At 43.7% G+C, this 14,901-nt stretch overlaps 1 long non-coding RNA gene across 1 annotated transcript in view; it reads right to left on the bottom strand.

Annotated features, from left to right (window-relative positions):
* Window positions 1-5,265: 5,265 nt before the first annotated feature.
* Window positions 5,266-14,901, bottom strand: part of LOC116538177 — a 17,124-nt gene continuing 7,488 nt past the window's right edge. The window contains exon 3 of the long non-coding RNA XR_004263538.1: window positions 5,266-5,281. This is a non-coding gene — a long non-coding RNA (uncharacterized LOC116538177). The remainder of the gene's footprint in view (window positions 5,282-14,901) is intronic.

Raw genomic sequence — 14,901 nt, 5'->3', positions numbered from 1 at the left:
CCAGGTAATTTTTGCATTTTTAGTTTTGCCATGTTGGATAGGCTGGTTTTGAACTCCTGGCCTCAAGTGATTCAACCACCTTAGCCTCTCAAAGTGCTGGGATTACAGGTGGAAAGTTCTAACTCTCTCTCTCTCTCTTTTTTTTTTTTTTTTTTTTTTTTTTGAGATGGAGTCTTGCTCTGTTGCCCAGGCTGGAGTGCAGTGTCTCACTGCACTCTCTGCCTCCCTGGTTCAAGCAATTCTCCTGCCTTAGCCTCCCAGTTAGCTGGGATTACAGGCATCCACCACCATGCCTGGCTAATTTTTTGCATTTTAGTAGATACGTGGTTTCACCGTGTTGCCCAGGCTGGTTTCAAACTCCTGACCTCATGATCTACCTGCCTCGGCCTCCCGACATGTTGGGATTACAGGTGTGAGCCACCATGCCTGGCTCTAACTCTCTAATCACAAGGCCAGTTCGCCTGGCAACCAGCTTCATCCCGAGGCTGTCCGGCAGTCACCAGTCATCAGCCATCTCCTTAGCACACAAAAAGCACATCATTTTGGAGATTCCAAAAAATTTAGGAGATGTGCGCGAGAAACCAGGATGAAGACCAAATATATATTTCTTATTTTAAATCACAATATCACAAGGAATATGAGGCACAGAAACTGCTATCCTGTAAGCCTGTCTCTGAGAACCATCTGGATCATAACATACATCGACTTGCTCTTGGCTTTGAAAACAGTTTCTGTTCTGTTATGACCCTACCAAAGCCATGCATTAAACACTCCGGTGCAATCTATATGTCTAGTTTTTGGAAATCCCAAGTCCAGCAACAAAAATATCCTTTGAAAAATGCCCATGCCACCTTGTCTTGCACAGAAATGTCATTGCAAGTTTGAGTAGAAAATTAGTAGTAGTAGTGCCTTGAAATATCTTTAAATAATGATGAAAATGAGAATTATAATTATTTTTAACAATTCTGCCATTTAAACTTAAATGGTATTTTAAAAATAAATAGATTTCCTTAACAGGACTCTGCTCCAAATTTGTTTGGTGATGTGAAAGTGAATTTTCCACCTAGTTCTGGCATTTCCAGCCAACGGCCCAGATGACGGGACACGCTGCCATAGCCAGGCTCATAGGCTAACTTCTAGTGTCAGATGCAAATTACGATGACTTTTGCCTTTACAAAGGGAAAGATCAAATCCTGAAGTGAGGCTCCCAAAGTACATACAGCACCCTTCCAGACCCATCTCCACAGCAGCATGGCATGGAAAGAACTAGTCTTGTTGGAGGACGTTTGTTCTGTAATGCTGGAGTGATTTGTACCGGTAGCAAAGAACTGAAAGTGCTTAGATGGCAATTAAATATAAACGTGCTAATTTCTTGACAGGCTAACTATGTAGTTCTCATCCAGAGAAAACTGTCACCCAGTCAACGCAGCAAAGATGATATAATCAGAATTTATGTAGCAGTGATGTGTGGTGACTCATCTAGGTAGAAAGTAAGATTGGATCATATGTTTAACAAACAAGTTTCTATCAAGAATAAAGAATGCTAGGCAGCCTTGACCCATTTCAACTCTTTTCCATCACTCTAATGGGTTATATTTGCAATTATTAGGAGTTTTCCAACTCAAAGGAAATGCTAAAAAATTATTTGTAGGTTTTGCTGGGTGCAAAGAGATAAGAATAAAACTTCCCTATTTAGTTTTAGTTACCACCTCTGACTGTCACTGCATGGCGGCACCAGGCAGGCATTGTTTTAGAAAGTGTGGCTGCTCAGCAAGCCCTCTCGGCTCACTGGCTCCTATTTGGGAAGAGCAGAGGGAGGCAGGAGCTACTGAGGTAGCTCTGTGTGAAACTGGAAAAGGAGAGTGGGTCATGATAAGAGCTAGAATAATCTAATTACCACCATGAGAAACAGGATGGTGACAGAAAGAGTCATGCTGGGGCCACTTCAACACTCTTGTAAAAAAGCCCTTATTTCTGAAGGTCCACATTTGTGAAATTCCCTGTTGGTGAAGTCCCCAAATGTCTGCATTGGGGAAGACCCATGTTTGTGAACCTCCATGTTTATGAAGGACCTTCCATGTTTGTGAAGGTCCCATTTGTGAAAGTCCCCATTGGTGAAGGTCTATGTAGGTGAAGATTCGTGTTTGTAAAGGTCCATGTTTCTGAAGGCCCCCATTGGTGAAGGTCCATGTTTATAAAGGTTCCTGTTGGTGAAGGTCCCTGTTCGTGAAGGTCCTCATTGATGAAGATCCCCATTAGTGAAGGTCCTTGTTGATAAAGGTCCATGTCTGTGAAGGTCCCCATTGGTGAAGGTCCATGTTTCTGAAGGTCTTATTGGTGAAGGTTCATGTGTGTGAAGGTCCCCATTGGTGAAGGTCCTTGTTGGCAAAGTTCCATGTTCGTGAAGGGCCCTGTTGGTGACGGTCCCTATTAGTGAAGGTCCTGATCAGCAAAGGTTCATGTTTGTGAAGGTCCCCATTGGTGAAGGTCTTCATTGGTGAAATTCCATGTTTGTGAATGTCCCTGTTTGTGAAGGTCCTCATTGGCAAAAGTTCGTGTTTGTGAAGGTCCCCACTGGTGAAGAGGTATGTTTGTGAAGGTCCTCATTGGTGAAGGTCCCTGTTTGTGAAGGTCCTCGTTGGCAAAGTTTCATGTTTGTGAAGGTCCTCATTGGTGAAGATACATGTTTGTGAAGGTCCCTGTTAGTGAAGGTCCTCTTTGGCAAAGATTCCTGTTTGTGAAGGTCCCCATTTGTGAAGGTCCCTGTTTGTGAAGATCCCTGTTTGTGAAGGTCCCATTTGTGAAGGTCCCTGTTTGTGAAGGTCCCCATTTGTGAAGGTCCTCATTTGTGAAGGTCCCTGTTGGTGAGGGTTCATGCTTTTGAAGGTCCTCATTGGTGAAGGAAGATACTTGTTAATGAAGGTCCTCATCAGTGTGCAGGGCAGGAACCAAAAAGGTGGTGAACATTCGTCTTTTCATGTGTACCTATCAGCAGACGGTCATCTACATACTTTCTGGATTTCCTTTCCCCCAGGGAGATCATGTAACAAGAACCTCTGAGGCACATGGATATATGAGGAAAGAGGAAGGAGATGGAAGGACTCACGGAGCATGCTGCCGTCAGTGCTGTGCTGTCTGTGTGGAGCTGCCTGCCCTAACCAGCATTGAAGCGTGTCCAGTATGCAGATTATTTGAGCAGGACCATGGTGCTTTATATACTTTATATTTTTATAGGTATTTTATGAAGCACTTCTGAAAGCTTTCATGAAGCCCAGGTTTAAGCTAATGACCTAAAATTACATGAAGTCCCAAAAATTATATGAAGAAAATCTATCCTGTCAAGAGGCTGGCGAGAAGGATAACTGGAATCTCCACCTGTGCCATCAGCTTCCCAGAGGAGCCATGGTCAGGGCCCTTCCTCTAAGCTTCCTGGGACTCCATGGATGCATGGGGCTTCTGGGCAGCAGCCCCTCATCTTTCTGTGTACCACTTCAGCTGCAGTGAGAAGAAGTTAAGGGAACACTGCATATTGGAGCCTCACTCAGTTTTCTTTGTCCTGCACTATGCCTTTCAAAAAAGATAAACAATCGCCAACATGTAAAAATTGAGAAGATTCACATTAAAAATAGATTCTGGCTTTCAAAAAATCACTGAGTTTGGATTCATGCTGTCTTGGATAACAGACATCAACTTCTTTTTTTCTTTTTTTTTCTGAGATGGAATCTTGCTCTTGTCACCCAGGCTGGAGTGCAATGGCACAATCTCGGCTCACTGCAACCCCTGCCTCCTGGGTTCAAATGATTCTCCTGCCTCAGCCTCTTGAGTAGCTGGGATTACAGGCATGCACCACCACTTCCAGCTAATTTTTGTATTTTTAGTAGAGACAGGGTTTCGCCATGTTGGCCAGGCTGGTCTCGAACTCCTGAACTCAGGTGATCCGCCTGCCTCAGCCTCCCAAAGTGCTAGGATTACAGCTGTGAGCCACCATGCCCAGCCCAGACATCAGCTTCTAAAAAGTCATCTGTAAGCTGATGGATAATGCATACTTAGATCAAAGAGTTTAATTGCTGACACCGCTCCAGCTAAAAGCATTAGCAGAAAGTAAAAAATAGGTACTTTTGAAGGGGTTCAGAGCATGATTCTCCAAAACATGCTGCTATAGCAAAGGGTTTATTTTGAGCTAAAGACAGTTGAGAAAAGGCAGACACAGGATGAGCCCTTTGCCCTCCCTCTCTCTGCCTGAAAAGTAAAATACACATTCCCCTTGAAAACGTGCCCCTCCCCCTTCCTGTGCCAAGAGGGGAAGAACAACCTTATCACTGGAGATGAGATGGCACCCAGAAAGAGTCTAGACAAACAAACCCCCTAACTAGCACTTATTGTCCGTTAGCTTCCCTGCAGATTTGTCTCCCTATGATTGGCCTCTCCTAGAAACCCAGTTTTTTCCTTTGTCTTATTACTTCTCTGCAAATGTATTGTCCTTTTTCAAGATGCCACATAAGCCCACAACGTAACCACTCCTTTGAGTTACTCACCTCTGAGTGCTCCCGTGTGGATACATGGCGCATCTGTTAACAAATTTCTCTTCATTTTCCTCTTGCTAATCTGTCTTTTATCGGTCTAATTTGCAGGACCCCATTCAATGAACCTGAGATGAGTAGAGGAAGAAAGAATGGTTTTTCCCTCCCTACAGTTTCTTGTGAAATATTCTTTTGTTGAGCGACTGATTTGGATATTTTGATACTTCCAGATTAAAGGTATTCCTTATGTGCAAAGAAATACAGATGATTATTGTTAAAGGAAGTGTTAAATGTATTGATTGAATTATGTTGTTTTATAGATCTTATTCATCACATTAAAGGTTTTGAAAGATTGATAAGTGTTCTTGTATAGGTAAACAGAGAAGATAGATGTTAATAACAATTCAGTTATTAAACTGATTCTGTTATGTTCTTAATTAAAATGTATCTTCTTCAAAATAACCCCTAGGGATCAGAAAATCATAACGCATTAAAAAAGTAATTAAGGGCCAGGCGCAGTGGCTCATGCTGTAATCCCAGCACTTTGGGAGGCTGAGGTAGGCGGCTCACCTAAGGTCAGGAGTTGGAGACCAGCTTGGCCAATATGGTAAAACCCTGTCTCTACTAAAAATACAAAAAATTAGCCGGTGTGGTGGTGGGCACCTGTAATCCCAGCTACTCGGGAGGCTGAGGCAGGAGAATCACTTAAACCCAGGAGGTGGAGGTTGCAGTGAGTCAAGATCTTGCCATTGCACTCCAGCCTGGGCAAAAAGAGTGAAACTTCATCTCAAAAAAAGATAATAATAAAAGTAATTAAGTACCTGCCAAATACCCACCTTTGAGTAAGACTGTAGCAGTGTTACCTGCTGAAGTTCCCGATCACCAACACATTTTCACTTGCGTTTTCTTTTCCAGAGACTATTTTGGAGAGATTTAATTTGATATGCCAAATGTATCTTTTCTAGAGAAAAATGTATACACTCGAGTCACTTCAACAGCACATCAGAAAAAAGTTTTAGTAAACTGCTAAAATAATAGTTTCTTATTCTGTACTCAGCAAGACTGCAAATAAAACTGTCATTTTAAACAATGTAGAAAAGGGAAGAAATTTTGTAGCATCAACTCCTGCTTGCGTTTCCAGCCTCCTAGTCTGCCCTACAATTCCAAACTTCCCTGACCTTTAGACTTTGGGCCAGTCGATCCTCACAATTGCATGAATCAGTTCCCTGAAATAAATCTCTAGGGCCTCAGGAACACAAGAATTTTTGTTTTGTTCACTACTGGGTCCCTAGAGTTCAGAACAGTGCTTGACACATAACAGAGGTTCAATGAGTGAAGGAATAAAAAGACAGCTTTATTTTTAAAAATATGGAAAAGTAGGCCAGGGGTGGTGGCTCACGCCTGTAATCCCCGCACTTTGGGAGACCGAAGCGGGTGGATTGCCTGAGGTCAGGAGTTCAGACCACCTTGGCCAACTTGGTGAAACTCCATCTCTAAAAAAATAAATAAATAAAAAATAAGGAAAAGTATCTGCTAGGTGAAAGCAGATGGGTGTGAGATATGATAGAAGAATCCTGTTTATGGGGTGGGGCAGTTGCAAGAGACCCTTCTGCAGTCCTCACTGGGGAGGCAGGCATCCACACAGCCCGCTGGTTGTGCCTTAGGCCCTACTGCTTTCATTCTGTCCGGTGGGGCTTCCAGTCTTGCCTTTCCTTTCCTTTTCTTATATCCACATTCAAGAAGAACAGAACATAAGTGACTTAATAACTGCTGTGGTGGATCTCCCCTCAGGGCCAAGCCCTCATTTCCCGGCTGCTGAGAGTATTGGCTGCCAATGGCTCCCTCCTAAGGAATTGCCCTCAGCAGAAAGACGCTGCAATCACTCAAATCATGTTCCCTTCATGGGGGCCACCTCAGAAAAGCCATCCCAGCTCAGAACTCCTCATGTTCCACTGAGGCTGCTGCTGCACCCACATCACAGCCCAACTCTGCCCCGTCCTCCTGCCACTCACATTCCTTCACAGTATGATACCCATGAGAATGCCTCAAAGATCCTGGTGTGCAAATCTCCTCAAAAATGCTGTTCTAGAGAACCTCAACTGTAATGAGGCTTCTGACACTTCATTTTTAAAAAGAATGCTGCAGAAATATCAAAATGTCACAACCATTATCAGATTTTTAATGTGCTAGTCTCAAGATTTTCTCTTAGACATTGATATTTAACTGATACTGACAAAAGGATGTTATTTTTGTTCAGTGATGTTCAGTAAATTCATATGACACCAAAATAGCAGTCAAGCAATCAATTTAGTAGAAACAAAAATTATAAGATTAATTCTTTTGAAGCATAATTGTCTGTTTTTGAAAGGTACTTACTTGAAATTTATAACCATTGAATTCACTTGTGCTTTGAACAGCCTTAGTTAAGAGGAATCCTGCCTTCCAACACACAGGGAGTTGCTCTAGTCAAAATCCATCTCAAAAAAAGAAAAAGAACTGTCAGCCAAAAGATGGGAGCAAGAATGCTACTTCTCTGCTGACCTTGGGAACCAGGCACTCTGGACACATCTGAGTCATTGTGGGAAGGGATTGAGGGGGAGGATGAGGGTAGAAACATCCCCTTTCTGGCCAGACGCGGTGGCTCATGCCTGTTAATCCTAGCACTTTGGGAGGCCAAGGTGGGCAGATCACGAGGTCAGGAGTTTGAGACCAGCCTGGACAACATGGTAAAACTCTGTCTCTACTAAAAATACAAAAAGTTAGCCAGGCATAGTGGCAGGTGCCAGTAATCCCAGCTACTCGGGAGGCTGAGGCAAAATAATCGCTTGAACCCAGGAGGTGGAGGTTGCAGTGAGCCAAGATTGCGCCACTGCACTCTAGCCTGGGTGACAGAGCTGTCTCAAAAAAAAAAAAAACAAGAAACATTCCCTTTCTGTCCACTCTTGACATTGCCTTCCAGGCGGGCTTGTTGCTTACGTACAACTTCATTTTAGATTCTATTTCTTTCTTTTCCATTTAGTTAATACTTATTAAATTTATCCTACATTCTATGTACTATGTCAGTTTTCTGTGTACTATGTCAGTTTTCTATGTACTATGTCAGAAACAATTTGAAAACCCTGCCCTTAAAAAACAGACTTCACCCCGGGACTGCAGGACAGTCTTTTCAAGTGCATATGAAATGTTTACCAAAAATGACAATAAGCGGGGACATATCAGTAATCAATTCCCCACAAATTTCAAAGAATTAGAAACTTACAGTATATTCTTATAGCCACAGTGGCGGGAAGTAATTAGCCTGTCAGTTACGGGGACAGAGCTACAGTGGGACAGAAGAGGGTCCCTGATATCTGCAAATGAAAGTAGGCAGAACTGCTGGCTGGAAAAAAAGTAAGTCATTGCCAGTCTTAAAAAAAAAAAAAATTCATTACTTAACTGCCTACAGGAGGTACACGTGAGATAAAAATATGCTAGTAGTGTGGGCACAGTGGCTCACACCTGTTATCCTAGCACTTTGGAAGGCTGAGGTGGGCGGATTGCCCAAGCTCAGGAGTTCGAAACCAGCCCGGACAACATGGCAAAACCCTGTCTCTACTAAAAATACAAAAAATTAGCCAGGTGTGGTGGTGCATGCCTGTAATCTCAGCTACTCCGGAGGCTGAAGCAGGAGAATCACTTGAACCCAGGAGGCGGAAGTTGCAGTAAGTTGAGATTGTGCCACTGCACTCCAGCCTGGGTGACAGAGCAAGACTCTGTCTCAAAAACAAAACAAAACAAACAAACAAACAAAATGCAAGCCTATTAGAAAGTAAGACGCCCTGCTGGTGCATACTGAAAGCAACAAGTGTGTTTCTTCTAAAAGTCACTGAGAGACAACATCCACATGGGATGATGCGAAGATTAACTACATGCAATGGTACTAAATTTGTCACCTCAAAAGCATGACTGACAGAAGAATAATGATAATACCTCTATTTCTACCTAGATGGCAGGAGATCAAAAACTGGTATGAAAATTATTCCTCAGAATAACACAATAAAGGTAGATTTGATCAGCAGGTAGAAAATATCAAGAGGCACACCCTAGTGGGGATCTCAGATGTGTGAAAATTCCAGAGAGCAGACCCAGCACCATTCTTGCTGCACCTGCCCCAGAACGTCAGCTCCACTTGGAGTAGGCACTGAGTCTGCTGAGGGTTGGAATGAAAACGTCTTTAATTGTGCCTGACCCACTTCATATAAATAAGCTTGTTAATGGCCCGATAGAGGGCCAGGATTTCTATGCTGGGTTTTTCCGTTTCTTTCCCTGCCCCACTCCCTCTGTCATCTCCCTCCTACTTCAGCCCCGCCTGAATACACACATTCTCTTCTAGGGTTTATTTTTAAGCTGCTAATAGTATGCCACCCGCAATAAACCAATGCTGAAACGAAAGCAGTGGTATGTCAAAAACGAATTAATAAATTGTCTGACCAGCCCTAACTTCCAAACCGTGAAAAGTAAAGATGCAGCTAAATAACATCAAAGCTGCCGGGCACTAAGCAAGGAAGGATGTTCACACAAGATAAATTCAAGGCCATCCTCATAAAGTGAAGTTTGAACCACCCTGGAATATCATCTATAACTATTTAGACACTGGATTTAGGAATATCCAGTCGGATTAAGGGGTGTAAATCTTGTGTAGAGGAACGGCGGTTAGGACTAAAATAAGATTGTCACTCAGAAGCTGAAGTCACAACACATGCTGCATCTTGTCAGAATGATCGACACCAGTGAAAGGGAAATGGGCTGAGAGTACTTTAGACAACTACAAGTTGCAGTACGGATTTTTCAGTGTTTCAGCCACGTGCACAGTGAAGCTGTTCTGGCCAAGTTGAGTCCACATATGGGAGTGACGGATGCATCAGCCACGATAGGACACAGCTCTCAGCTTCCAATTTATAGATGTTTCCTGAGGTCGCCGTCTGGGAAGGTGACTTTAATATATCTATGCACCCCTCTCCTCCACCCCAGCACAGCCTCCTAAGAATAACAGACTTCCTATAATGAGGGCAGAGAATGTGCTACACAGAAGAACTGTGTTTCTGGTCCTTTATTCACTCAGAATTTAAAAATTAGGGCCAGGCGTGGTGGCTCACACCTGTAATCCCAGCACTTTGGGAGGCCAAGATGGGTGGATCACCTGAGGTCAGGAGTCAGAGACCAGCCTAACCAATATGATGAAACCCCATCTCAACTAAAAATACAAAAATTATCCAGGCATGGTGGCGTGTGCTAGTATATCCCAGCTACTCGGGAGGCTGAGACAGGAGAATTGCTTAAATCCAGGAGGTGGAGGTTGCAGTGAGCCAAGATCACACCACTACATTCCAGCCTGGGTGACAGAGTGAGACTCAATCTCAAAAAAAAAAAAAAAAAATAGTGTTTGGGATTATACATCAGTCTCTTGAGAATTTGATTAACTTGAGTTTATAGTTAACAGGTCTATAGAAAATAATTGTGGACACTAGGCAGAAGTAGAGACCTTGCTAAGGTGGCAATGTCTGGGAGAAAGCTCCCTGGCCAGCAGGCATCCTCCCTGACATCACAGTGAGGTCAAAGCTTCAACACTGAAGCTTGTTCAAAATGGACTAGGGAGTCTGGGATCAGCCCGCCAGCAACACACCAAAGGCCCTCTCTGCATGTCGTTTTCCCTGGAAAACATTTTCTCCAAAGCAAAAATCCCTTAAATGTTTTTGTCTCATCTTTATATAAAACTTTTTCTCAATCAAACAATAGACATTTCATGAAAGTTTCAGTACATTCAACAAGAAAAAAACTGTGGTTTAATTTAAGCCACAAGATTTCATTTTTTATCCAAAGCTACACAACACGAAAGTTCTGCCAGACATTTTGGGTTGGGTTAGCCTATCTAAAAGTTGGCATCTCACTGGGGATTTTGATCCCTGTTCTTCAGCATCTTGACTTGTGACCATGCTGTACAAATCTTGTGATATGGAAGTTCCTTCTTATTAGAAGAGACCTCTTAGCTTAGATCTCACAGCGGTGATGTTCTAGCTGATGGGAAGATATCAGCAGGCCAGTCTTGATATAGGTGTGGTCAGAGCAACAGGCTGGGTGAGGAGGTTATGTCCACAGACCAGCAAGCCGGAACAGCCACGCATCTGCAAGGAAGGGGCAGGGTCGTGGGCCCGGGATGAACATCTTTCAGAGGGAAAGGTTAGCCCTGGTGCAGTGGTTAACAGCTCCAAAGCTATCACAGCTGACAGCTTGCTTCATGGCACAGCTTTGGCGCAAGAGCCACAGCCCTGAGTCTAGACTTCTGCTTCTCCTCGGGAGGAGTGGGAAGATGGAAGACACTGTGTTGCACCCGCTGCCTATCTCCTGGGGATAAAATTTGAAGACAAACATCTCCTTTGGACTTACAAACCAAAAGGGAAACATTTATTATAGCAGGAAGACCCCCCATTCCCTTTGAAAAGATTGTCAGATATTTTACGGAAAATTATCAAAATTACAGTTTAATTCACTTCAAGGTGTGAGTAGTAATACTGCAAAATACATGGCATGAACAAACACGTGTAATGAGAGCATTCATCTCACAGTTCTATCAAGGTAAGCTAGTGTCAGTCTGTAGTGAAAAGAGAAGAGCTTGCTCAAATAGTGATCAGAGTTCCTGCCACTTCCCAGCCCTCTATTTGTCCAAAAAGCTTCCTTTTTTCATTAAATTTTTAACATTTTGTACAGAGCAGTTCTTCCAGACACTTTTCTTTAAAAATGATTTTATTACCCATTTTGTTCTTTTAAAAATATGCCAAACTGGGGGCTGGGCGCAGTGGCTCACACCTGTAATCCCAGCTCTTTGGGAGGCCGAGACAGGCTGATCACTTGAGCTCAGGAGTTTAAGGCCAGCTTGGGCAACATGGTGAAACCCCGTCTCTACTAAAAATACAAAAAAATTAATCTGGCATGTTGTTTTGTGCCTGTTGTCTAAGCTACTTGGGAGGCTGAGGTGAGAGAATCACCTGAGACCTGGAGGTCGAGGCTAGCGGACATCACCGAACTGCACTCCAGCCTGGGCAACCAGAGTGAGAAAAAATTGTGTGTGTCTGTGTGTGTGTGTGTGTGTGTGTGTGTGTGTGTGTGCGCGCGCACGCGCACCAAACTGAGAAACTACAGATCTCTCATTCCTCAAGGTGTAATGCTGAGTGTTTTATTAGAAAATTAGTTTGCGTTAAGTGAAAAATAATCCCACTAGACAGGGTTCTGACAAAACTGCATTCAAGGGGCTACCTTCAGCTCCAGATGCTGGGGCTTCAGTGGGTGCTGGTCAGGCACACCCTTGGTAGAGAGTAGCGCTCAAGCACAGGAACCTGGAGCCAGGATGTCTCAGTGTGGCCAAAAAGACCAAGGCCATTAAGGCTAGAGAATACAAAACTTCAATATTTGCTTTTCATTCTTCAAGAATGTGTCACAGAGAATTAGGTGTGTTCTTTAACTTCACTCCTGGCCTCAAGGATGAGACTAGTAAGTAGAAATAGGAGAAGGGAACAAATATTTCTCATGCATCTTCAGCGCACCTGGAAATGCTCTCAGGCAATCCTCCCACAATTGACCCCATTTTACAGAAAAAGAAGTTGAGGAACAAGAGGATTAAGAATTCATATTCTTTTGGCTATGAATTAGTTATACAGTCACCTCATGGCAAGGTGTATCTTCAAGGAAGAAGAAATGGACGCCCCAACCCACAGGGAAGTCAGGGCAGGGTCTTACACCTGGAGCAGTCCTGGTCAGATGCTCCCTTTGGAGTTGAGTGAAGGGCAGACAGATAGAAAGCAGAGAAGACCGGAAGCCAGGAGACCAGCCCCACACAGGCCATGTGCAGGCTGGAGCCGACAGAGACCTGGGCCAGGCCAGAGGCAATCAGACAGCAGAGAAACCGGGCTCCAGAAGGGCCCAGGAGGCGAGTCTGTACAGCGGCTGCCTCACCGGTCAGAGTGTGAGATGGTGCCAAGGTCACATGCCCTCTGTGCAACAGACAAACACACCCGCAGCCGGGCGGCAGCAGAGGAAGAGTTTCGTAATCAGAAGTGCTCAGTGAGGAAGGAGGGTAATTCTCAAGCTTCATATCCATTTCACTGAGGGATTCTGGACAAGAGTTAAGAGGATTTGTGGAGGGCGAGGGGCTGGGAAATTTGGATGGTCAGCTGGTCGGGATGAAATCATCAGGATGTGGAAACTGCATTCCTTCCTGAGCCAGCTTCTTCCTAGGCCCTCCACACCAGCTGGCGTCCGCCGCTAAGCAGAACCTAAAGAAGCAGCTCCAACAGAAAGCCGGTGGCCTCACAGCGTCTCAGACTTTATCCACAAAACGGCAACTCAGAAGCAGGCCAAAGGGCAAGCTGACTAAAGACGGCTATTCGAGCCTAGTTGGATTTTCTTTTCTTTTTTCTTAATTCATTTTACAAAATTGAGGGAGGTGGGAAGCAGTTTCAATATGAGGAATACAGAAGAGAAAAGAGATGTTTCTGATCATCAGGAAATTCATGTAAGATGGCCCGTCCCAGACTATTGATCAGAAATCAAACAGGAGCTGGCAGCAAACAGAGATCACTGGAACCGAAGAAAATAGATTGTTAATCAAAATTTCTATTTTTCCATTTGTCTGGCTTTGTTGAGAGGAAATGTCCTCAGCAGTGGAGCCTTTTCTCTAAGTCATCTAGCCATTGTGGGCACCTGCTTTCTGTTAGTGGCAGCACTAAAACGATCGTAGTAATTTATTGGTCATAATCACGGACAGTTTAGAGCAGAAGACAGCAAACTACAGCCCACCATGTCTTTTATGCAGCCTATAAGCTGAGAATAGGGTTTTTTTATATTTTTCAATGCTGGGGCAGGATAAGGGGCACAGGGGGAAGGAAAATATTTAGTGACATGTGAAAAGTATGTGAGGTTCAAGTTTTGGTGTCTGTAATAAATGTCCAAAATAAAGTTTTATTGGAAGACAGCCATGCTCATTCATTCAGGACTGGTCCAGGGCTGTCTTCCCACTATAATAACAAGGTTGAGTAGTTGTGATAGAGGTTTACAAAGCTTAAAATATTTACTATGTGGTCCTTCATGGAAAAAATGTGCTGGCCTCTGATTGAGAGAATAAAGTATGTGTGTGTTTTTCATTCATTCCTTGCTTACTATTTGATATGGCTGACTGTAAAAACATGCTTAAGTTTATCAAAGGCATTTAGAAAAGAGAGAGAGAAATAAGAATCACACAAAGTGGCTTTTCCAAAGAAGGTATTTGTCAAATAAATGACGGCATGAACAAATTCCCAAAACTGATTAGAATTTCATACCCTTCAAAGAAATGAGAATTTTAGATATGCTTTGAGATTTAGAAAACAGGCTCATATTTACACTATGCTTAACACAGAAAAATTGGACAGAAGAATCTAAAATGGAAAGGTTTCCATTCATATCATATTAATGGAGCTGTGATTGTCCACTTGGCTGATAGCTAAACAATATTTGCATGGGATGAGGTGAGGTTCACATGATAAAATCTTGTAGCAAATGTGAAAATTACAATGGGCATCCTCATAATCTGGACACCTGACAGTCCCTGGGGCTGCTAAGCCCTTTGTGCCTGATAGGCGCTGGGGACTCTTCTAAGCACCTGGCATGCACTATCTCAGGAGGATTCCATTTTGAATTAGTGACTCATCTTTTTTTTTTTTTTTTTTTTTGAGACGGAGTTTCACTCATGTTACCCAGGCTGGAGTGCAATAGCGCGATCTCGGCTCACCGCAACTTCCGCCTCCTGGGTTCAGGCAATTCTCCTGCCTCAGCCTCCTGAGTAGCTGGGATTACAGGCACGCACCACCATGCCCAGCTAATTTTTTGTATTTTTAGTAGAGACGGGGTTTCACCATGTTGACCAGGATGGTCTCGATCTCTTGACCTTGTGATCCACCCGCCTCGGCCTCCCAAAGTGCTGGGATTACAGGCATGAGCCACCGCGCCCGGCCTTAGTGACTCATCTTTATATCACCCTGCTAATTTATCTCTTGGATTGTTTTAAAGGGTTTGGGGTTTGTTGTTGTTGTTGTTGTTGTTTCTTTGTTCGTTTGTTTGTCTGTTTTTGACAGAGTCTCGCTCTTTGTTGCCCAGGCTGGAGTGCAATGGCGTGATCTTGGCTCACTGCAACCTCTGCCTCCTGGGTTCAAGTGGTTCTCCTGCCTCAGCTTCCCGAGTAGCTGTGATTACAGGTGCCCATGACCACGCCCGGCTGATTCTTTTGAACTTTCAGTAGGGATGAGGTTTCACCATGTTGGTCAAGCTGGTCTCAAACTCCTGACCTCAAGTGATCTTCCTGCCTCAGCCTCCC

Source organism: Sapajus apella, unplaced genomic scaffold (genome assembly GCF_009761245.1).
Source record: "Sapajus apella isolate SASKATOON/1434 unplaced genomic scaffold, GSC_monkey_1.0 scaffold118, whole genome shotgun sequence".
NCBI lineage: Eukaryota > Metazoa > Chordata > Mammalia > Primates > Cebidae > Sapajus > Sapajus apella.
The sequence above is the reverse complement of the archived record's forward strand: the minus strand, read 5'-3'. Positions and strand labels throughout refer to the sequence as shown.